The 23323-nt window shown below is 49.5% G+C and overlaps 1 protein-coding gene across 1 annotated transcript in view; it reads right to left on the bottom strand.

The window, feature by feature from the left end:
* Positions 1 to 20816, bottom strand: part of Sbk1 (SH3 domain binding kinase 1) — a 45522-nt gene extending 24706 nt beyond the window's left edge. Inside the window, exon 1 of the mRNA XM_034502455.2 lies at positions 20062 to 20816. The gene's annotated coding sequence lies outside the window, so the exon portion shown is untranslated. The remainder of the gene's footprint in view (positions 1 to 20061) is intronic.
* Positions 20817 to 23323: the final 2507 nt, after the last annotated feature.

The raw sequence follows: 23323 nt of genomic DNA, 5'->3' as shown, positions 1-23323 counted from the left end.
TTCCAGAGGATCCAGCTCACAACTGTCTGTAACTTCAGTTCCAGGAGATCTGGTGCCCTCCTTTGACCTTCTAGAGCACCATGCATGCAAGAAAGTAGTGCACAGATATACACGCAGGCGACACACTCGTAAAGGGAGATAAGGTATTTGGAAACACCTTTTAAAACAGAAAGAAAAGCTTGGTCCTAAAGCTTCGTTCTATTAAATGGTGATGGGAACCTTTAAAAGGTGGGGGCCTAGTGGGAGGTTTCAGGTAATTTGTCTCAAAAAGAATTGTGGGACACTTTTGTCCCCTTTGTTCCTGACCACAGGAACAAAATGTTGTAAACAGGCTTCCCCTGCCACAGGGTCCCATCAAGTACACTGCCTTGCTACTGACCCCACTTCAACAGGGTCAAACAAATGGTTAAAGCCTCTAAAACCTTGGGCCAAAACACATCTTTCTTCTCTATAATTCTATTGTCACATGTGTTTTATTCCAGTGACAGACCTCTGACTAACAGTTGTCAAGAGTTACCCAGTTCAAGGCTTCTTCCTGCAAAAACTTCCTTGATTCCTCAATTGGGGCTTTGATTATCCACAAAGGAATTACAAAAAGTTTGCTAAGAAAAATTGTGGGGAATCCCTTCCCAGTTGCCTTCTCAGCAACTGATTCCCATAGGCCAAGTACTCTTCCAGGAAACACATACTCTCCTTAAACACAAGCTAGGAAACTGGGCTCCATCTGTCTTGGGGCCAGTAAGGAAGATGCAAAACCCTGGTGGAATAGGGCAGGACTGATCTCACAAAGCAGAAGCAAGAAAAGATAATGCAGACTCTGGATATTTGTTGATTATAAAAGCCAAGCAGCTGGACTATGGTGGTATATGCTTTTAGTTTTAGCATTCAGGACGCAGAGATGGGTAGATCTCTGAGTTTGAGGTCAACCTGGTTTACAGAGCTAGTTTCTGGACAGCCAAGGCCACACAGAGAAACCCCTGTCTTCAAAAACAACTGTCTCAAAAAAAAAAAAAAAAAAAAACAAGAAAAAGAGAAAGCCAAATACTTGGACTTGTAAGGACTGGAAGTTAGGTCATGCCACTGGGTGACACAACCAGCCCAAACCTTGGTGAAGTCAGTGGTTAATTCAGACTGCATGTTGGGAGAGGAGATAATGAGAGCCTGCTCTGGCCCCCAGCGGCTGCAGCAAGGTGCAAAGAGCACAGCTTGTTTCTCCCACCTTCCTCTTCAAAGATTTCACTTAAAAGGAGGCTCACGGGATCCATGGAACTGTGCAGGGTAAGTGGTGGGAGGTGATGGTCTGAACTTCTGCCACTGAGACCTGCCCTGTTTGGGACTGGAATCACACCCACCACCAGTAGCAGCCACTGTGAACCAGCCTCTAGTCGGGGAACTAGGGTTGAGTCATTGCTTGGGCACATAAGGCTCCTTTAATGGCAGCTTTGTGTCCAGGCTTCCCACTGGCTTTATGGAAGCATTCCCACTAGGCTCATGCTGCCCAGCATTGCCCTCCCCACAGCTCTCTTCAATTGCTAGGTCTCTTGCAATCTGACACTCTTCCTGAGTCTCCTCTAGTCCCCGCCCCCAAGCATTTCTGCAGTAAAATGCTTGTGTGTCTGACCCTACCTTGGTCTGTGTCTCAGAGGACAGAACCTGCTCAGTCCATCTGACCAGAGGAACAAGGCAGCTGACTAAAATGCTACAGTCCTCTGTCCTCGACACCTAGAAGTGTGCCCATCAAAGCTGCAATTTGAAGAGCAAAACATGGAGATAAAACGTGGCCACGGTTTCCACAGCCTCACAGAATACTGGAAAACAGAGAACTCCACGCATATTTGTTTTGTTTGAAACACTGCCTTGCCATGTAGCTCAGGCTGGCCTTAAACCCAAGGTCTTCCTGCTTCCACCACCCCCAAGGGCTGGGATTATAGAGGTACAGCACCACACCAGCAACAGTGGCATGCTCCTGGACAGCTAGGGACTGCTTCCCACACAAGGAATTGCACGAGGCCAGAAAACCCAGGGCCTTCTGAATACTAAGCACCTTCCCCATGGCTGAGTCAGGTTTCTACTTCCTGGGGTGTCAGGAGGGGAGGTTTGGGAAAGAATCACAAAAGTCTATGCTCTAGAACTTGTACATCACTGCATTCAAACTACTAGAGTCTGGGTAACGTTACTAGCTAAGGAAAGTGACCTTGGAAGAGCTTGGATTAGGTATGTTGGTCGTCTCCGTGCTAGGGAGGATTTCAGAGCATCTTGGACTACAGCTTTCGATCCTGTCCGGATCATTACACAGAGGCAATCCTGAGTCATTGGCCCATGTGCCTCTGCTATGGACAGGAAGAACTCCCTCCCCCAATGGCTACCCTGTGCCTACAGGACTGATGCTGGTGACCAGTTCATATAGCTAGTGATATTGGTGACTGGGTAATTCAGGAAGCAAATCAGGACCAAGATGACAGATATGATGTTATTTGGGTGCCCAGATATGGAAAGTATAGGCAACTGGAGCAGAAATGTCCAGGGCCCCGGAGGACAGACTGATCTGCTCTAGCTAGGGTTCCACCAGAACTCAGGCTGGCTCAGAGAGAATGGGGCATCTGGGCTTCAGTAGCTGGGGGCAGCAGGTCTCTGAAATCTCTGTTTGGAATTCATCCCACGGGAGCATCAGAGTGTTCCAGCAGTGTTCTTGTGCTCTCTGCCCCACGTGGAAATACAACTGCGACCGTGGGTGGCCAGCAGGAAGCCACTGATGCTGACAAGTGCCGTCTGATGCAGTTGGAGCCAAAGACCTGCTTCTCTGTGGTTCTGCAGGCCTGCTGTGCTTTGAGGCAGAAACTCTGCTCCTTGCTGGTGAGCCACCCAAAGGCAGTAACGTAATGTCTGTAATATAAAGGCAATGTCTGTAATGTCAGGGGAGTGGCTGCTCCTGGAATAAATTCAAGGTCTGGGATTAGGAAGGAAGGGTCTGATGGGATCCATGTCAGTTATGGGTCATTTCTTAGTAAAATTATGGGATGCAGAGACAATAAACTGTTAGCATTGACCTCAATGGTAATCTCCACTCACTACACATTTTCTAAAACAATTGAAAACTATTTTATGAAGGTTTTGATAAATGTGATTATTTTCCCCCCTTAAGACAGAGTCTTACTGTATATATAAGGCTAAACCAAAACCCACCATCGGTCTGTCCTTTTACCTCAACCTCCCAACTGCTGACATCACAGGTTTGTCTGCCTCCTTCCCTCCCCCCACCCCGCCTCTTCCGATCTTTCCTTCTTTGGGACCAATTCTCAAGCATCCCACACTCACTAGTCTTGAACTTGCTGTACACCTGAGCGTGACCTTGAGCTTCCCCTGATGCTCCTGTCTCCACTTCTCAACTGCTAGGACCACAGGTTGTGCATCACCAGGCAAAACTTTGAACTTTTCTACTCTGTGAGTCTATACTTCCTAAAGCCAGGATAAACCCCAGTGGGGAGGCTCCCAGAGGCAGAAGCAGGAGAACTGTGGGTAGTTCAAGGTCAGCCTTGACTTATGGAGTGAAGACTCTGCTTCAAAAGTAAAATAATAAAATAAAATACAAAACAAACATATAAAGAAAAACATTTACTCAGGATGACGTACTTCATTGGTCACGCTTAGAGAAGCAATGGGAATGGGGAGACCTTGGCACTGCTGGCCCTTACCACCCTGTCATCTGGTTACCATAGTGATAGATGCAGTTGTTGCTTTGGGAAATGTGGACCAGATGGAGCCTGACCCCAGCCACACTTACTGCATCTCTGTCGTCCTCCCACTAAGGCATAGACTCTCAGCGCTTACTCAGTTCCCGCTCTTGAAGAAGTGACCCCTGGGAACACAGACATTTGTAAGGGGTCAAGTGTGTCTAGCACACATCCCGGGAGGCCTGGAGGTGGGGGTGGCTTCAATGGTGTCCTAGTTTGATTTCTCTGAGACTGAGAGTTGAGTAAGTCCCTTATCTGGTAGGGAACCTCTGGGAGGGGAGCAGAAAGAGCAGGAAACATAGGCAAGGTGTGTATCATGGAGCCGCCACCACTGCAGAACCCACACAGCCAAGTCCACTGAGGAACTCTGAGACAGGGTAGGACATGCTGGCTGCATCCCGGAGGCAGAGATGGATAAGAGCTGCTGGGGTGGGAGTAGGGATGGGGGTGGAACCAGGAAGCCTTCAGGAAGAAAGATGAAGATGCAGAAAGCTGGGAATGAGGCCAAGGACATCTGGGTGGGGCCTGGCAGGGACTGCCTCACATGCCTGCATTTGGAACTTTCCTGAGCTTGGCACGATGCCCACGCAGTCCAAGCAGCGCAGACTCTGTTACCTAGCATCTGTCTACACGTTCTGCTCCCAGAGCCCCTGCTTCCCTTTAGGAACCTACCTTCCCTTACTCAGGGGATCTGATGATGATGGTGTCTGACTCCTGGGCTGGTCTTGTGATTCAGGCCCACCCATCAGTGTGTAACACCTTTTCCTGGCTACAGGGGTCCTTTCTGAGACCACAATGAAAGGCCTGAGTTGTCCCACCAGGGAGAGCCCTCCAGAGGAGGACACCAGCAGAGCAGAGACAAATCTCATCATTATCTGAACCCCTTGCCATCCCTGTGTGCCTGAAGACTTGGACCTTTTAGTTCTGTGGCCCAGAAAAGTCCCTTTTGAGTTTATTCTTTTATTATTATTTTATTTACATTGGTGTTCTGCCTCCATGTATGTCTGTGTGAGGGTGTCAGATCACCTGGAACTAGAATTAGAGACAACTGTGAACTGCCCTGTAGGTGCTAGGATCTGAACCTGGGTCCTCTGGAAGAGCAGCCAGTGTTCTTAACCATCAAGCCATATCTCCAGGCCCCTCACCTTTGAGTTTAAATCAAAGAGACTTGGATCTCTGTTTCTTACAAACCCAAGCTCTTTCCGTACCATGGGTTTCTTTCTTTCTTACTTGCTTGCTCCTCCTCCTCCTCCTCCTCCTCCTCCTCCTCCTCCTCCTCCTCCTCCTCCTCCTCCTCCTCCTTCTTCTTCTTCTTCTTTTTTGTTTTGAGACAGGGTTTCTCTGTGTAGTCCTGGCTGTCCTGGAACTCACTCTGTAGACCAGGCTGGCCTCGAACTCAGAAATCCGCCTGCCTCTGCCTCCCAAGTGCTGGGATTAAAGGCGAGCGCCACTACTGCCTGGCCGCCTTCTCCTTCTCCTTCTCCTTCTCCTTCTCCTTCTCCTTCTCCTTCTCCTTCTCCTTCTCCTTCTCCTTCTCCTTCTCCTTCTCCTTCTCCTCCTCCTTCTCCTCTTCTTCCTCCATTTCTCCTCCTTCTCCTCCTCTTCCTCCTCCTCCTTCTCCTTCCTCTTCTTCCTCTTCCTCCTCCTCCTTCTTTCTCTTCCTCTTCCTCCTCCTCCTCTTCTTCCTCCATTCCTTCTCCTTCTTCTTCCTTCTCCTCTCCTCCTCCTTCTCTGTCTTCTGAAACAAGGTTTTTCTGTGTATCCCTAAGTGTCCTGGAATTCACTCTGTAGACCAGGCTGGCCTTGATCTCAGAAATCTGACTGCCCTGCCTCCCGAGTGCTGGGAGTAAAAGTGTGCATGACCTGGATGAATGTGGGTTTTCTAAAATGGTTAGATTCTGGGAGTGAATTAAACAGTCACTCATCTGACTCAGGTGAACACCACTTACCCATTCTCTATCCTTGCATTTGAGGCAGAGCCTCACAATGTAGTCCAGGCAAGTTCAAATTTGATCTCCATGCCTCAGCTGCCATAGTGTTGGGGTCACAGGTATGTGCCACCATCCCCATACCCTTTCTTCTCTCCCATACACAACACGCTGCATACCCTTTCTTCTCTCCCAGGCACAACACGCTCCTGGCTTACTCCAGACCGTAGGGCCTGACATGATACTCTCCCTGACTGTCTCCACCCTTTCTTCAATTTCTCAAATTTCCACCCCTAACCTCTTTACAAGGCAGTCTGCGTATTTAACAAACTCAGATTTGGGACAGGACATGTTGTGTGTGTAGCTCCTTTCTACCCAGCCAGCCTCCTAGGAGCTGTCCTCTCTATCAGGGCACAGATAGAGGAGAGGCTTTCGTACAGCCTGGGACGCAAACCCATATTGCCTCTATGGTCCAGACTCTGATGTTTTCTGTTCTGCAGCCCAGCTACCCCCAGTCCTCCTTGACACAGGCTCAGGCTCATCTCTTCCCATTTTCCTCTCATTCCATCCGTTGCCCTGACCTGTTTTCATCTCTGCCTTGTGCTGCTGCTACAAAAAACAGAGTCCTGGTGTCCTGTGGCAGGGAGTAGGACATGAAGGGAAATCCTGGATGCTGAAGGTGTTCAGGTAACACCTGCAGCATTCCCAGCCTGTTAGGGGCTTGGCTGAGACAGGGCCTGGAAGAGAGACAGGCAGGGGTGGGAGCTGGAGGGGGCTGGGTGGAGCTGAGCCTGCAAGCCCTAATTAAGCGAGTTAATTAGGAGGGGAGGAGAAGTCTTGTGGGAGTTAATAAGCTCTGCTAATTAAGTGGGTCCTAGAGGATGGCTTGGATTCTAGTGGCTGGGGAGATATGCAGGGTTAGCCAGAATGGAGGATGGGGAATGAGACACAGGCCCCTCTCAAGTGTCACCAGGCTGCTCTCAAGGTCTATAGCTACCACCAGATCTAAGGACATGACCACACCTGCAACTTCCCCCAAGTATGGTCCGAAGCTACAGGCAGTGTCTGCAACCCTCAATGCAGCCATCACTATTTTGGTCACTAAGGTCCTAAAGTCACTACTGAACTCTATCGGGTCCCTTGTCACCCATCCTTCGGAAGTAAGAGGTAGACCCCCTCATTCAAACATTTCAAAGAGTAAGAATATAAATAAAGCCTAGACGTCTGGACTTTTAAGAATAGCCACAAACACTATCCATCATGGGCCAGGGCCACACTCCCTGTGATGGACAAGGATCGTGGCTGCCAACCACTGAATGCCCCTCACACCTCTGTGGGTCCGTGTGCAACAGCTTCTTGCCTAGTTCACAGATGTCACAACAGAGGCCCAGAGAGGAATCCAGAGGCCTGCACCAGCCAGTTCTCAGCCTGCTGCTTAAGCTACCAGGGACAAAGCCAGATGCGAGTCACCTCAAGACTCTTGTCTCAGGAACCTGGGGCCTTTCTCTTGCTTGGCCTGGTTCTCTCTAATGTGGGGCCCAAAATTACTCCAGTACTGACAGCTCCAGTGGACAAAAAGTCTAACCCCCACAATGCACCTGTTCATGCTAGTTATAGACCCTGGGGCCCAGGAGGCTGACCTGTGCTGCCATGCTCAGAATGCATGCACGGCACAAGGCTCTCTTTCTCCTAGGATCTTTCCCCTGTGGCTTTCACTTCTGTTTAATACCATACTCCCCTGCGTGTGAAGACATGTGCAGGACAGTTGCCCAGGGCCATCCTGACAGTGATCCATCCAAATCCAGTCCCCAGTGGAAGGGTCTCTCAGCCTTCAGTCACAGAGTCAAAGACAAACAGATGGAGAGCTTCAAGACACCAACCCCAGGGTGCTCAGCCCCAAAGGCAGGCTCTGTGCTTCTGTGCTAACAGGCCAGCAGCATCCCACACCATCCCACTCAGGCCTGGTTGGATCACTTAGTACAAAAAATGCCTTCACTGAACACATTCATCCACCCACTCAACAGGCAAATAATTCCTTTGTTTATTTGTTTATTTGTTGTTGTTGTTGACATAGGGTCTCACTGGCCTAGAACTCACTCTGTAGACCAGGCTAGCCTTGAACTCACAGAGTCCTGCCTGCCTCTGCCTCCCAAGTGCTGGGATTAAAGATCTACACCACCACATGCAGCCAGGCAAATACCTTTATCTTTTGTTTCTTTTGTTTTTGTTTGTTTGTTTGTTTGTTTGTTTTGGTTTTTTGAGACAGGGTTTCTCTGTATAGCCCTGGCTGTCCTGGAACTCACTCTGTAGACCAGGCTGGCCTCGAACTTAGAAATCAGCCTGCCTCTGCCTCCCAAGTGCTGGGATTAAAGGCGTGCGCCACCACCGCCCGGCTATCTTTTATTTTCTTTTGCAGTTCTGGGAATCAAATTCAGGGTCTCTGACATGCCAGGCAAACTACCCCTGAGCTACAGTGTACCCCCAAATATTTATTAAGTCCTCCCACTTGGTGCTAAGCACTGTGTGCAACTAACAACACAGAAAAGTCCCTGCCTTTGCAGAGCTTCTGCTCTAGTAAAGAGAGACAGTGACAAATAGGACACAGAAGTAAATGATACAGGCCAAGGCATTAAAGTGGAAAAGAGAGATAAGGTAGGAAAAGGGCGCACAGCATGCTGGGAAGTCCTCGCAGAAATGGTGGTCTATGAGCAGAGACTTGAATGGGGTGAGGGAGGGGACATGCAGACAGGGGAGCCGGGCCAAGGAAACAGCTAGTGTGAAGGTACTGCTATCAGTGTGCCTGGGGCTCTTGGCAGTGATTTAGTGCTGAGACTGGGGCAGCAGGGACAGTAAGAGGTGACAGAGCCACTGGAAGCCGTTGGCTTTAACTCTGATGGAGGAGAACTGCTGAAGGACTTGGGGTGTATAGGGAGAAAGTTGGAGTATGTGGGGAGAACAGACTATGGGGGAAGAGAACTCAGAAGCACCAGCCAGAAAGCTGCCTGCCTCAGACGAGCGGGGCAGCATTGGCCTGAGGCAGGCATGTGGGAGTAGAGTGGCCAAGAAGTCATGCATCCCACCTCTGTGTGAATGGAAAGCCTGGGCGTGGGAAGTACAGAGGTCCTTGCGCTCACAGAGAAGCATAGGGAACCCAGGAATGTTAAACACACAGGGTTGTCTCTTCAAAAGGGAGGGGTGTATAATCTGTTTTCCACCCAGAATGCTGGGAGCGGACATGATTAACAGCCTGGTGACTTTCGAGATATCTGTGTGGCTGAGACCACATCCTCCTCCCCTAGACCCTCATCAGGAACTTGCCAATGTGCAGAACCTATCTTTATGGAAGGTGTCACATGGAATCCATCTGTAGAACCCATCTTTATGAAAGATGCCACTAGTACCTTACAGAGGCTTCAATGTAGCCATGTCTTAAGCCTTATTGTGTGTGCAAGATTGAGTTATCGCTGGGAAATTTTCACTAAATTGTGCCATGTTTAAATGTTTGAACCAACGCTGGCGACTTCGTTCTACTGAGCCACACTACGTTCCTGCCTCCTGTGGAACATCCGTTACACGGCTGGTTGTGGTGCTGACAGAGACAGAAGGCAGGATCTGTAAAAGAGCCGCTGACCCATGCTTGAGGCTCATCTCCATGTGGCTGTGCCCAGTTAGCCATGTGGGAATGTAGACTCAGGTTCCCAGTGCCTCCAGCTTTCCAAAGATGTTAAAAATTTTGATCTAAGGACAGAATGTCCTGGGTTTTAAGTGTTGGCTCATCTATTTATTTATCTACTTATTTTTATAATTTTCTCCTTTGAATCAGGGTCTGTCTGTATAAACCAGGCTGCCCTTGAACTCAGTGTGTAAGTCCTGTAGTAACTCAGGCTGGGCTCAAAGTCACTATTCTAATGTAGCCCCCAGAGCTGGGATAATAGGCATGCATCACTACAAACACCTTTCTATGTTCATTTTTTGGCTGTTGAAACCACAACACAGAATGTTTACGTTACTCTGGATAACCCAGACATAGTGGACCTAGAGTATGCGGTTTCAAACTCTGAACCTGTCCAGACAGTCATTAGAAAAAGAGCAGGGACAATCCCTGGAAATATGAGCACAGAGCTCCCTCTAGTGGCCAAAAGTCTACAGTGCAGGACAGGCCAAAGGACCACCGAAGCAGCCCTACCTCCGACCCCAATGCACTATTCCTTTCTGGAAAAGAAGAGCACATTTCTATCATTTGCTCCCCATCGCCCAGGAATTTAAGTCTGGGCCCACTGGTCCCTCTGGTCCACTCAAAGCCTCCTTCCTGGATGTGCCAGTCCCAGTGCATCTTGTTCCCCTGTGTGTCTTTTCCCCTCTCTGTCAGGAACTTGGTCTCTGTCCACACTGTGGTCCTGAAGCTCTGCTGTATACTAGGAGGCTTCAGATGTCCCAGGTCAGGTCATGCCCCAGAACAAAAGACTTGTGAGGGACAGAGTTTAGAGAACAGATAACAGAGTGCTGTCCTCTCATTATCTGAATGTCCTAATGTCACCTCTAACCCACTCTGCCCCTCTGGACCGTGTCCCCAGGTACAAACCCCAGACCTCATGAGAACTCACCGATCAATTACCTTACTCTAATCTCTAAGTCAGTCCTTCCCTCACCGCTTATGCCCTCTAGCCACCTCATTGTTTGTCCAGTTCCTGCATGTGACAGCCCTTTGACCTCATGGGTGACAGCCACCCAGTACCATCTCACAGTCTCACTGCCTGGCAGCCTGGCAGCCACCACTCATCCTGCCTGGGCTCTACTCTCCATCACTACACTGATTCCTGGAATGTGCCCACTTGCTCACCCACCTCTTGCACTGGGCATGTTACAATCACCGACCCTCTTACTGCATTAAGCAAGTGGCTCCACCAGGAACAGCCACATCCCAACAGTCATGCCCCTTAACCTCCAGAATCATGGCTAGAATGAAAAACTCATTGTTGCTCCACAGGTCCCCCTCTTTCCTGCTCCCTCTGAACATTGCTACCCAGGATTTCCTCTGCTATGCATGAGTCTCGGAAGGATCTCAGTGAAGCTAGACACCCTGCACTTCAAGCTAGCTTCAGGTGATGTCCATGTGGCTCCCATAGACCCAACACTACACAGTAAGGCATGGAAGACTCTTGCCAACTTCTCTTCTCTCCTCAAGGTGTGATCCACAGGGATCTGAGTCACCACACTGACTCTTCCTACCAAGCCATGAACCCAGCAGCCACCCTGAAAATCAGTATGGAGGTCCGTCAAAACCTGGAAACAGAGTTAGGACATGAAACAGCAAAGGGACCTAAGTCATCACAACACAGAGACACCTTCATACCCTTGTGTATCACTGCATCACAGACAACAGCTAAGACAGGGGACCAGTCAGGATGCTCATCAACAGAGTGACAGGCAGAAGGTAAATTACATACATATCACAAAGGTAAAATGTATATATGTGAAGATGTTACAGTGAAATCCATTACTCTGCATACTAACTAAGCAACAACAATAACAATAAACTAGGAAAAGGAAACATGGAAGGCTAGGGAGATGACTTGGTGGGTGAAGTGCTCACTGTGTAAGCCTGGGGGCCTGAGTTTGGATCTCCAGTGCCATGTAAACGCCAGATGTGGCAGCCCATGCTGATAACCCCAGATCTCAGGACGGAGAAAAAAGGGGACAGATAGTGGCAGGGTAGGGGGTGCTTCCTGGCAAGCTTGTCTACCAGAAATGGTTAGCTGTAAGTTCAGCGAGAGACCCTGTCTCAATAAGTAAAATGAAGACACCCAGTGTTAGCCCCTAGCCTCCACACTCCACATTTACACATTAGATGAGCCACTAATGCAGAGAGAGAGAGAGAGAGAGAGAGAGAGAGAGAGAGAGAGAGACAGAGACAGAGACAGAGACAGAGACAGAGACAGACAGAGAGACAGAGACAGAGAGACGGAAACATACAGAGAGAAAGAAGAAAATAAAACTCTGTGGTGGTCTGAATAGGTATGGCCCCTGTAGATTTCACATGTTGAATGCTTGGCCATAGGGAGTGGCACTATTAGGAGGTGTGGCCCGGTTGGAGGAAGTGTGTCACTGTGGAGGCGGGCTTTAAAGTCACTTAGTCTTTAGGCTTTAAAGACACTTAGTCTCCTTCTGGCTGCCTTTGGATCAAGATGTAGAACTCCGGCACCATGTCTGTTTTCGGGCTACCATGCTTCCCACCATGACAATAATGGACTAGACTTCTGAAACTGTAAGCCAGCCCCAGTTAAATGTTTTCCTTTATAAGAGTTACCATGGTCATGATATCTCTTCACAGCAATGGAAACCTTAACTAAGACAGTCCCTGCACACAGTGGAGTATTATTAAGCCATAAAAAATGAAATGCTGTCACTTCTAGAAAAATGGATGGAGCCAGAGATTGTTATGCTTAGAGAAATTAGCCAGGCTCAGAAGGCAAGTGTCACCTGCCCTCTTACATATATTGAATCTACACTTTTTAAAGGACATGAAAGAAAGGAGTCTATTTAGGAAAAGGGGGACCAGTAGGAGAGGTGAGAGAGGGTTGTAGAGCATGTGAATATAATCAAAGTATACGATACACATGTATGAAGATATCATGATGGAACTATTATTTTGTATAAGTAATATATGCAATACAATCTCTCTCTCTTTCTCTCTCTCCAAAGCTGAGGCTGAGGATATGACCCAGGAGTAAAGAGCATGTACTACTATTGCAGAGGCCTGAGTGTGGGTCCTAGTACCCACATGAAATGCAACTCCAGTTGCAGGAAGATCTGGCACTCTGACCCTCCTTGAACACTGGTACTCATATGCACATCATAGGCGCATGTGCACACACACACACTTTGAAATAAGATATATATATATATTTTAAATCCAGGGCTAGAGAGATGGCTCAGAGATTAAGAGCACTAGAGTTCAGACGCCAGCGCCTACATCAGGCAGCCCACAGATGCCTACAACTCAAGCTCCCAGGGCTTAGACTCCCTTCTGACCTCCATGGCACTTGTGAGTTCACCCGCGCGCGTGCATGCACGCACGCACGCACATGCACATGCACATGTATGCACACGCACAAATAAGTAAAAGTAAGAAATAACCCAGCTAGCTCTCCCCAAGGATTTAGCCTTCTCTCAATCACTGTGCACAGAAGAGCGCCCTTCCCATGAGCATCGCCAGGGGAGAATGGAGGGATCTGGTTTTAACTCCCTTCTGCCGAGCCCCCACCTCTCTTTTCCAGGTCTGTCCTCCTAGGCTCTGGGGTGTCTCCCTATTAGCCTTCTACTCTCGTTTGTTCCTTCTGTTACCTCTACTTACAAAAATAAAGCAAGGCATGGTGGCACAGGCCTGGTGCTGAGGAGATGGGGGCAGGAAGATGGCAGGTTCCAGGACAGCCTGAGCTGCATATTGAGATGTCATATGTCTTAGTCTGGGTTTCTATTGATGAGACAAAACACCATGATCAGAAAGCCAGTTGGGGCCGGGCAGTGGGCACGCCTTTAATCCTAGCACTCGGGAGGCAGAGGCAGGCGGATTTCTGAGTTCGAGGCCAGCCTGGTCTACAGAGTGAGTTCCAGGACAAAGAAAAAAAAAGAAAGAAAGAAAGAAAAAAAGAAAGAAAGAAAGAAAGAAAGAAAGCAAGCAAGCCAGTTGGGGAGGAAAGGATTCATTTGGTATACACTTCCACAGTCCAACATGGAAGGAAGTCAGGGCAGGAACTCAAACAGCAGGAACCTGGGAGCAGGAGCTGATGCAGAGGCCTTGGAGGGGTGCTGCTGACTGGCTTACCTCACATGACTTGCTTGGCCTGCTTTCTTATAGAACCCAGGATTACCAGCCCAGAGATGGCACCACCTACAGTGGGCTGGGCCCTCCCCATTGATCACTAATTGAGAAAATTCTCTACAGCTGCATCTCAAGGAGGCAATTCCACAGAGGAGGCTCCTTCTTCTTGGATGACTCTAACTTGTGTCAAATTGATGCAGGAAACCAGCCAGTACATTAGTGATATATTTATGAAATACCCTTATATACTGTTCTTTTGAAACTAGGTCTTCCTAGATTCCAGCCCTAACTTTTGTTGCCTTTGTTTCTGGAGACACCCTCAGTATCTTTAATAGTTACAATGTATTCTTTTAGTCTCTGAACACAGAGCCTCGATCTTGTTTGAAAGTTTTGTTTCCTTGTGTACCCCGTTTTCTTGCTTGCTTGGGTTCTGCTTAGATTCAGGATTTTCTCAAAAGTGGTTCCCTGTTTTCCTGCTAATTCGTAGGAGCTTTCAAAGGCCAATACAAACTGTAGTAGTGCCCCCAGCCATGTGTGTGTGTGTGTGTGTGTGTGTGTGTGTGGCCAATACAAACTGTAGTAGTGCCCCCAGCCGTGGGGGGAGGGGGAGGAGAGGGAGAGAGTATTGACTCAATAGCAAGAGAACTTTTGGGGAAGACAAAAGTGTCCTTTGCCTGGATGGAGGCTTGGGTTATCCCGATGTATACAAATGTCAGAACTTCTTATGTTCATTGTTTACAAACTTTGCATTCACTGTGAGTAAACCATGCACCCAATTTTTAAAAAGTGAAATTTATAAAATTTGCAAGCAGTTGAGAAACCCAGTGCTTGCAGGGAAAGAGTTGCTGGGTGAAAGAGGTTCTACATAAAAAGTTTGGGCTGGGCCTCTTTATTTATATATATTGTTTATCCATGTAGCCACGGCTGTCCTAGAACCCTTTCTGTAAACCAGACTGACCTCAAAATCACAGAGATCCGCTTGCCTCTGACTCCCGAGTGCTGGCATTAAAGGCATGCGTCATCACACCCTACTGAGCTGGGGGATTCTTAAGCAGCCCTGCTGTACTCCCAAGCAGTGTCCTCCCTTCTAACCAAGTCATCATCTGAAGAGTTAACTGTGCTTTCGGGGCTCTGTGAGGGATAACTTCCTTAGTCCATTGAATCAGCCCCCGCACCCCATGCTGCCTTTTCCAGCGAGTGCTTTCCTGCTGATGTGTGCTGTGATGGGCAGAGGGAAAGAGAGAGAACACTAGGGTTGCCACAGCCTTCCCTGCAAGAGCCTGTCCCACGAAGGCCTGACTTCTTCACACCAGGCCCCACCTCTTAATGACTCCACCACTTCCCAGTAATGTCACCCTAGGGACCAAGCCTTTAGCGCATGGACCCTTGGTGTACTTGCAAGATCTGAAATTTAAAAAAATTTGCAGACAAGTCTGTCCTGCCCTGCCCACTGCTTTCTTTGAAATGTTCTAAATAAACTCATCCTTAAAAAAAAAAAAAAAAAAAGAAGGAGGAAGGAAAGAAAGAAAAGGAAAAGTTTGCCAGAAGTCAGTGAGTTGGCTCAGTGGGTAAAGGGACTTGCTGCTAAACTCGATGACCCAAGTTTGATTCCCAGGATCTACATGTTGGAAGGAGAGAACTTACACTTCGATGTTGTTCTCCGATCTCCACACTCATCATGGTACTTTGTGCTTCCCCCCTCAGAAATAAATAATTGAAAAAATAAAATAGAATTAATCCCAAGTATACTTCATACCGGCTGACCCAGAAATTATTTATATCTATATATCTATATCTACATATGTAAAAAGAGGTTGGGCTGGAGAGATGGCTTAGTGAACCCTAGTTTAGTTCCCAATACCCATGTCCTGTGGCCCACAACTGCCTATAATTCTATAACTCCAGCTGACCTCAAAGGGTACCCACACATACATGGCGTACACTTATACAGACATATACACATAAATTAAAATATTCTCTAAAAGAGTCTGTGCATAGGGTTTCAGCCTGGAAATTCATGTAGCATTGCACAGCCTCTGTGGGGAGCAGGAAGGTGTTGGCAGGTATGTTGTTATATCATCGCAGGAGTACACAAACGCCTGGATAGCCTCCACTCCCTCTGCTTACAAAGCCACCACAACAGTCACGGGAGCTCTCACTCCGATGAGCTAATCCATTGCAATCACTACCTCATCTCTAATACCACAACCACATTAATTTTCTATCTTTTGATATTTATTGACATAAGTCTTTGGAGACTGAACTGTGTGAATTCTTGGGACAAGCCATCTTCAAAACGAACTAGCAGCCATTGTCTTCCCTTGACCCTGGTGGGCCCACACGTCACCCATCTTGCACAGTCCTCCATGATCTCAGCACTGGTGTCCTCTATCCATGCTGTCCCAGCAGCCCTTGATTTGCCCAGAGCAGCCCCAGGGATCTTTTAAAATGTCAACCGGATTTTACCGTTTCTCCACTTAAAAGCTTCCAAAACCTTCCCTATTCCACCCAGTGTAAAATCCATTCTCAGCAGGGCTATCAAGGACTAATTGATCTGGTCTGTCCCAATTTCACTCTTGTCGCTGTCCCACAGTTCTCCTGCGTGTCCACACTGGCCTACCAGAGTGAGCACTTGCTGCATACCAGTGTCCTCTGGCCCTTTGCATCTCTGTTCTGTCTGCACGGATGGCTACTCCCCTTCCTCTTCCAGGTCTGGGATGCCAGCTTCTCAGTTACAAAAAGTGTGTTTCCTGTGTGTCTTCCCCCATGGGTTTGAACCTGATGATCACGTTATAAGTTTACTTAAATATCACCTATTCCTCATTAGCCCTGAGCTCTAGGACTGCAGAGCTGGTGTTTCTCCTGTGGTTTCTCACTCTCACCCATGAAAGATACCAAGCCACTTTGCTGAGTGAATGAATGAGCACAACTGGCACCAAAGGTGGCTTGTCTTCATACACCAAACTACTCCATGTTCATGTCCCAGTGAGGCTGCTGCACTGACTGCCTCTCCCAGCTCCCCTTGCAGTTATAGCCAATGCATGCAGATAAGTAAAAGAAGCTGTCTCCAGTTCTGACTCACAAAAACCTTGGCTGACATTTTAAATTTAATGTATTCATTTTGAGATGCAATATAACATAGGCTGGCCTTGAACCCACAATCCTTCTGCCTCAGACTTGTGAATGTTGGACTCACAGACATGAACCACACCTGGCTCCTCTACTCTTTCTTCTTTCTCTATCAGTGGAATGTAGTTTCTAGCAGTGGGTTCTGAGGTTCTGAGAGATGCCTGTCCCATAATGGAAGGATCCAGGGTCAGTGAGAGACTGCTTGGAGCGGAGCCTCTCTCACTAGACTCCATTACGTAGATATCAACTGTAAAGAATGGAATCCTATGTTCCAGGCTCATGGGCAAAACAGCTGCCTCACCCTAATTAACACATGGAGAGAGCGTGAGCAGGTGGTTAGTGACACTGTCACTGACATGTGGCACAGAGTGCATCAACCCACAGCGGAATCCAGGGCCACGAAGCTTACACTCTCATTACAGCTCATGGAGGTGCATGTTCACACAGCCACCATTTGTTCCCACAAGGCAGTGAGCCCCATTAAGGAGGTGTGCCTGGATCCTTCTCATCTCTGTGGCTTCAACATCCAGTCCCAGGAGGCTTCAGGAAGTTTCAACCTAAAAATGAACGAGCAGGTTGCCTATGCCCTGTACAGCCTCTCTGTCTCTAATTTTGCCTGAGAGGAGATCCAAAGAGACCTCAGGCTTACACAGAAGAGGGCTGTGGCAGAACCAGACTGGCCCATGACCTTTAAAGATGGAAGTTGGATGTTCCAGAAAAGCCCTGGTGCCAGAGAAAGGCTAGGAGAGATGGTGAGGGGTTTGGGTGCACCACACTCTAAGTCCAAGGTGACCTCACTTAGACTCTCAGCCCTCCCAGCCAGCTCTGCCAGGCTCCCACAGCCTGGCTGTCCACATCACTCAGTATTTTTAGCTTCACCACCTGGCACCTGTGGTCACCATCTCTGCCCAGCCTGGCAGTGTCCCCTCCCTAGGCCTTAAAGAGCCAGAGTCCATCAGTTAGAAAGTATAGCAGCCCCTACAAACATAGGCAATCACATCCCAGAGTAAGACAGAGAAGGACCTCTGCCACACAGGAATCCCCAAAGCTGCAGCAGGAATGGAAGAAAGATGAGGGAGAAAGGGCAGAAGATCCAGGCCCTAATGCTTCAGGCGTGTCCTGGGCCTTCCTGAGTCACTCACGGATAGGGATTGATTATATATGCATTGCTTCAAGACCTGAAGCCAGGGGACATCAGGGCAGGGCTTGGCTGTGTGTTGTTGACAGTCAGCTCAAGGCTGAGAATTAACCTAGAATTAACCTTGCACATTAACATAAATGTGCAAGGCCCTGGGTTTCATCCCCTCTGAGTAAGAGAGAGGGAGAGGGAGAGAGAGAGGGAGAGAGAGAGACAGAGAGACAGAGAGTCAAAGAAATAGACACACAGAGAGACAGACAGAGACACACAGAGAAACAAACAGACACAGGTACACACACACAGAGAGAGAGACAAAGACAGAGACAGCAATTACAGAGAAAGACAAAGACAGAGAGAGACAGGGAGAAACAGGCAGACAGACAGAGACACACAGAGAGACAGAGATACACAGAGGTACACACACAGAGAGACAGATAGACAGAGACAAACAGATACAGAGAAAGACAGAGACACAGAGAGAGATAGGGAAAGACAGACAAAAAGACAGATACACACAGAGAGATATACAGAGACACTCAGAGGTAGAGAGAGAGAGAGAGAGAGAGAGAGAGAGAGGCAGACAGATACAGAGAGACAGAGATAGATACAGAGATAGACAGAGACACACAGAGAGAGACAGACCCAAACAGAGACAGATACGGAGTTAGACAGACACAGAGGAGACAGAGAGACAGTCACCACAGATGATGCCAAGGCCCAGTTTCCCGTGACATTTCATTGGCTGCCTCAGTCATTCACCCAGTACTCCAAGCCTCTACTATGAAGAGTGGCTGCCCCGGGGTGTGGAGTCCTGTGGAATAAAGAACAGTGTCTCCCATCTAGTCTCACTGAGTCTCCTAATCCTCCTGTTGGCCTCCAGCCCTCCCATGGCTGCTCAAATGCTCAACTCAGAAGTGCTGGTCTATGTGATCTGATACTACTGTCTTAGCCATCCTCGACCCATCCCTGCAGTTACTTTTCCAAACCACCAATCTCCACCCTTGCCTCTCCACAGCCCACCACCTCTTCTTGGGCCTCCCAAACTCCCTGGGAGGCATCTGTGTTTCTAGACAGATTTAGTGGGATATACTGTGGTCCCTGTAAGCAGTCCATCCTGGCTCCTGACTCCATGGATGCTGTGTACCCACTCCCACTAATGTACCCTAAATCTCTGCCCAAGCTTACTGCTATCAGACCTCACCAGGGTTGTGCCTTGCCAAGATTCCAGGCCCCAGCTGAAGCCTGCCACTCTGCACGTGTCTAGTCATTGTCTTGCATGGTCAGATGGCAACCAGGGTAGGAAGCATCCTCCCACTTCACAGATGAGAACACAGAGGCCCCTAGCAGAGAAACTACAGATGCGGGGTCCAATACAGTCATGAGGGGTACCTGGTCCAGGATGCAGGAGCCCACATTTTCTCATCCTATTCTCTAATGGGCATGGACAAGACCCTAGCTTGGTCCTGAGTCTGCATTTCCTACAGTGGCACTGGCTTGGGCAGGCTGGGCTGGTGACCCTGTTGACTAGTACATTCACTACCAGAGGTCACAGCTTGGGTAATGCACTTGGTTGGAGACAGGGTTTCCCGGAGGGTCGGGGGGCATAGCAGTCAGTGTCTAGGCACTGGCATCATGCTAGCCCCTTTCATCGCAAAGGTACTCAGTCTGCTCCCACAAACCTGTGTGCAGTCACACAATTCTCCCACAAATACACAATCTCAACCTCAGAAACCTTCACCTTCTCTTTTCCTCCCTCCCCTCCTTTCCACACACGAGTGCTCACACATGCACATGCGCACATACACATTTTTCACTTATTAATTCAACAAAGACTGAGCATGTGTTAAACGCCAGTGCAAAGCTAGAAGGGCAAGGGGCTCTTGGATCAGAGTGGGCCTATGTCTTCTGGGAGGCCTTCCTGGAAGAAGAAGCATTTCAGCTGGGCCTGAGTGGAGGGGAGCCAGGGTATTCCTGGTAATATTGGGGAACAGAGTGAAATGTGGCATTAATCACAATCATACAGGTCTTGAATACTGAGTGCTGACTTTCTGTTTTAGGAACTGAGGAACCATGAAGGTCTCTAAGTAGGGACAAGACTTAACCACAATAAGAGTAAAGGGACAGGCAAGTCAATCTAGGGCCAGAGTAGGAGGAGTGGGGAGGTTGTGGTGACAGCCAGAGAGTTCTTCGGGAAGGTGGAGGGGGTGGTAAGCAGACAGGTCTCATAAACATCGCTACCAAGTCAGGCCCCTAAGTTCCTGGTGGAGGGCTGCACGGTGGCCCCGCCAGCCCACTGCCCACCCCAGCACTGACCTCTGAAGTGGTACTTCTTCCACTTCGTCCTCCTCTCTGTGGAAGCAGACCAAGCAGAAAGCTGGAACATCGTCAGCTCCACAGCCCAGGGGCCAGGCAGGAGGCAGCTGCAGGACAGGGCAAGGGTGACTGCTGGTGGCTGCCACAGCATCATCCCCAGCCAGGACATGGTTCTCTGAGCCAGTGTGCTCCAGGGTCAGCAGCCTGTCGGCCTCAGGACCCCGGACCTGCCTACCGGCCACCTGCGCCTTCACGCCCACGTTACCCGTCGCCTCGGTAGGTGGAAGAGCCCGTGGCTCTCTCGGGGTTCCTGTCCTGAGGCACAGGAGTTCCAGCCACGGGATCCACACTTGAACAGCAGCTACCAGCTGCCTGGACGCAAGAGATGGCCGGTACTGGGCAGAGGTCCTATCGCTGCCTCTGGAGTCGTCCTCAGCACCTTAGCTGTTCTCTCTGCTGATGCCTGCCAGAGCAGGACTGTGAGCACAGACCGACAGCTGATTTGGCCTTCTGTCTGTCTGTCCAGAAGTCTGTTCCTCCTAGTTGACCAGCAGCACAGAGGTGGCTGACAAAGTTTGTCTTCTGCTGGAGAAAGTAATGCAGTGACCTGCAGGAGAGCCAACTGACACCTGAAGCTGGAGGATAGACAAGGGTCAGGTGAGTCTGGCACAGTGTCTACACCGTCCCCAGGAAAAGTTCTGACCCTTGAAGTCAGGGGCGGGTTGGCCAGACTGGAAGCTGCTCTGCTCCCTGCTCTCTCTCCTCAGCTCTGGGGCTCAGCCTTGTGGTGGCTGTAGATGGCTGGGCTGTGGGTATTAATAGCTCCACATTCACGCTGAGAAGCCTGGAAGTTAACTCCTTCTCTGCCAGAGCTGGGAGGCTGCGGCTGGCCACTGTGAGGGAATCAACGACCACGCCTCTGCTGGGAGCCTGGTGTGCCAGCAAACACTCCGTAATACCTCCTGCCTGGGAGCCTGTGCCGCACAGTCCCTGGGGCTTGGTCAGATTTCCTGTGGCACCTGGACCCTCCATGCACAGGTAGGGAGGATCTGGGTGGGACTCAGAGCTCTGAGGTCCAGGGAGCACCCTGGAGCTGTCCAGTTCACACCTACACTGTCAAGTAACCAAGTCCCTCCACATTCCCAGAAATCAGCACTGCTGACTCTGGGTCCAATTGCATGACCACTTTGAATGGCAGCCAGGGACAAGGCAGACATTGTTCAGTAGTATGCTCAGCTGGGGGGAGGCAGGGAGGGTGGGCGGGGGGGGAGGAGATACCAGAGTGGCCCTTATTTACCTGTTTCCTTAGCATCATTGTGTATTTGTCAGGCACTGGGCGGGATGCAGAGCTCACAGTCAGAAAGAGGCAGAGGCTCCTCCTGCCTTGGTGGGCTTGTACCCCACAGGAGGAGCCTACAGCTGCTCTATATGGGGCCAGCGAATTAGAAAGCGTACTTCCTCCAGGCGACCCCAGAGCACCTGCCTGCAGTGGGGACCTGGGCTGGTTTTCAGCCCCCTTACCTGTGCAGAAATTGACAACACAGGCAACCATTCCAGTGGCCCTGGGAGCAGAGGAAACAAAGGATAAAGAAATTCAGGCTGTGGAAAGGGTGGGGTGGGGTAGGGTAGGAATTAAGCAGATGTGAGAGGGGCTGGGATGGACAGGCAGATACTTAGAAAAGCTGTTTGTGGAAAAACTCCCAACAAGGTGACATGGTCAGTTCCTACAGTAGAGGGAGGAACCAACTGAAGACCTAGACTTTAGGGGGAGAGCCTTCCAGCAGGAACATAGGAACTAGCTGGCATTTGGGGAGAGTGAGAGGCAGGCAAGGTCTTTAAGCTGGCTTTTCGGTATGGAGTAGAGCTTTCCTGCGGGATCAAGAGGTAGGGCAAGACCAGCAGACCAGAGAGTATGACTGCATCTTACAGAGCCTTGCAAAACAGGAAGAGATAAACATGGTCAGAGGCATAGGAAGTGTTTGTTCTGAGCCACTCTGCTCACTGTGGGGTGATGAAGAAGAGGGAGGGTGGATGGGGAAGATGAAGTGGGAATTTGGCTTGAGGCTGAGAAGCTGGGGAGTTTGGAGGTGGAGAGTTAGAAGCCTGGAAGGACCATCTGAACCGAACCGAGTGTCACTGCCTGGAAGAACAGGTCTAGACCTCCTAGGCCAAGAAAAACTGGAGCCGGCTCCAGAGCAGTGTACAAAGGACATGCTGGCAGACAGCAGCTTGGGGCTGGGATCCAGCTCCACCAGCCTGGCATGTGTGTATGGGAACTTTGGGGCTTTTCTTGTTGATTAGCCTAAAAGGCGTTCACCCTAACTGATCCTCCCCAGTTCTCTTCCCCTTCTTCTCTTTCTCTTTCCTTCTGACACCTCATTGTGTAGCCCAGGCTGGCCTTGAATTCATGATCCTCCTGTGGAGGCTTCCCTCACACTGAAATGCACACCTGCCTCTGGGGACAGGGTCTCTTCCTGGGTTGTCTGCTCTGACAGCCCTGCTCTCATTCACTCTTCTGGATGGAGCACCTTCCAGGAATTGGCCTGTCCCAAGCAGATACTTCTTTCTGCTAGTTCAAGATTGAGCTGGGGAGATGATCTGGGGGCCCTAGGTCCTCCACAAGCTCTGCTGCAGATTCGATATGTGGTTTTAGATTACTGTCCCTGACTAGAACCATGGGCTGACCTAGAGGCCAGCTGGTCCACTCCCTGCACTGCACAGCCGAAGAGGAAAAGAAGGTGTTCAGAAAGGAGGAGTAGCATCTCCTTAAGGGTTTGATACTCGGGGGTTCCCATCCCTCTTCAAGCGTTAATCTTGGGTATGCAGACTTGACAGGGTGCCCCTGCAAAAGGGGGGTGGGGCATGAAATAGGAAGGGACAAGAGGCAGGGTGGAGGGGGAGAGACTAGACAGCTCATGTTACAATCTCTGAGGTGGGAGTCAGAGGGGTCAGATTGGCCCTGGACTCTGGATGTCCCTTCCCCCTCCCCAGGTCCCATGAGGTTGTCATTTGCAGGTGTTAATTATTTATGAAGCTGTGCTTTGCCTGTTTTTAATGCACTCTGATGGCGTTCTTTAGCTAATGGGGAAAATCGATAGGTTTTAATTCTTAGTGGCTGTGAAGCTCTGTCTATCTCCTGTTTGGGTGACTGAACCTAGATCTTGGGTTAGGGGCAGAGTATGACCTCAGACTCAGGCACAGGAGCCTAAGTCTTTACCTTCCCTTGTCTACACACCGTTGCCTTTTTGTCTCCAGTCTAGAG

Source organism: Arvicanthis niloticus, chromosome 1, assembly GCF_011762505.2.
Source record: "Arvicanthis niloticus isolate mArvNil1 chromosome 1, mArvNil1.pat.X, whole genome shotgun sequence".
NCBI lineage: Eukaryota > Metazoa > Chordata > Mammalia > Rodentia > Muridae > Arvicanthis > Arvicanthis niloticus.
The sequence above is the reverse complement of the archived record's forward strand: the minus strand, read 5'-3'. Positions and strand labels throughout refer to the sequence as shown.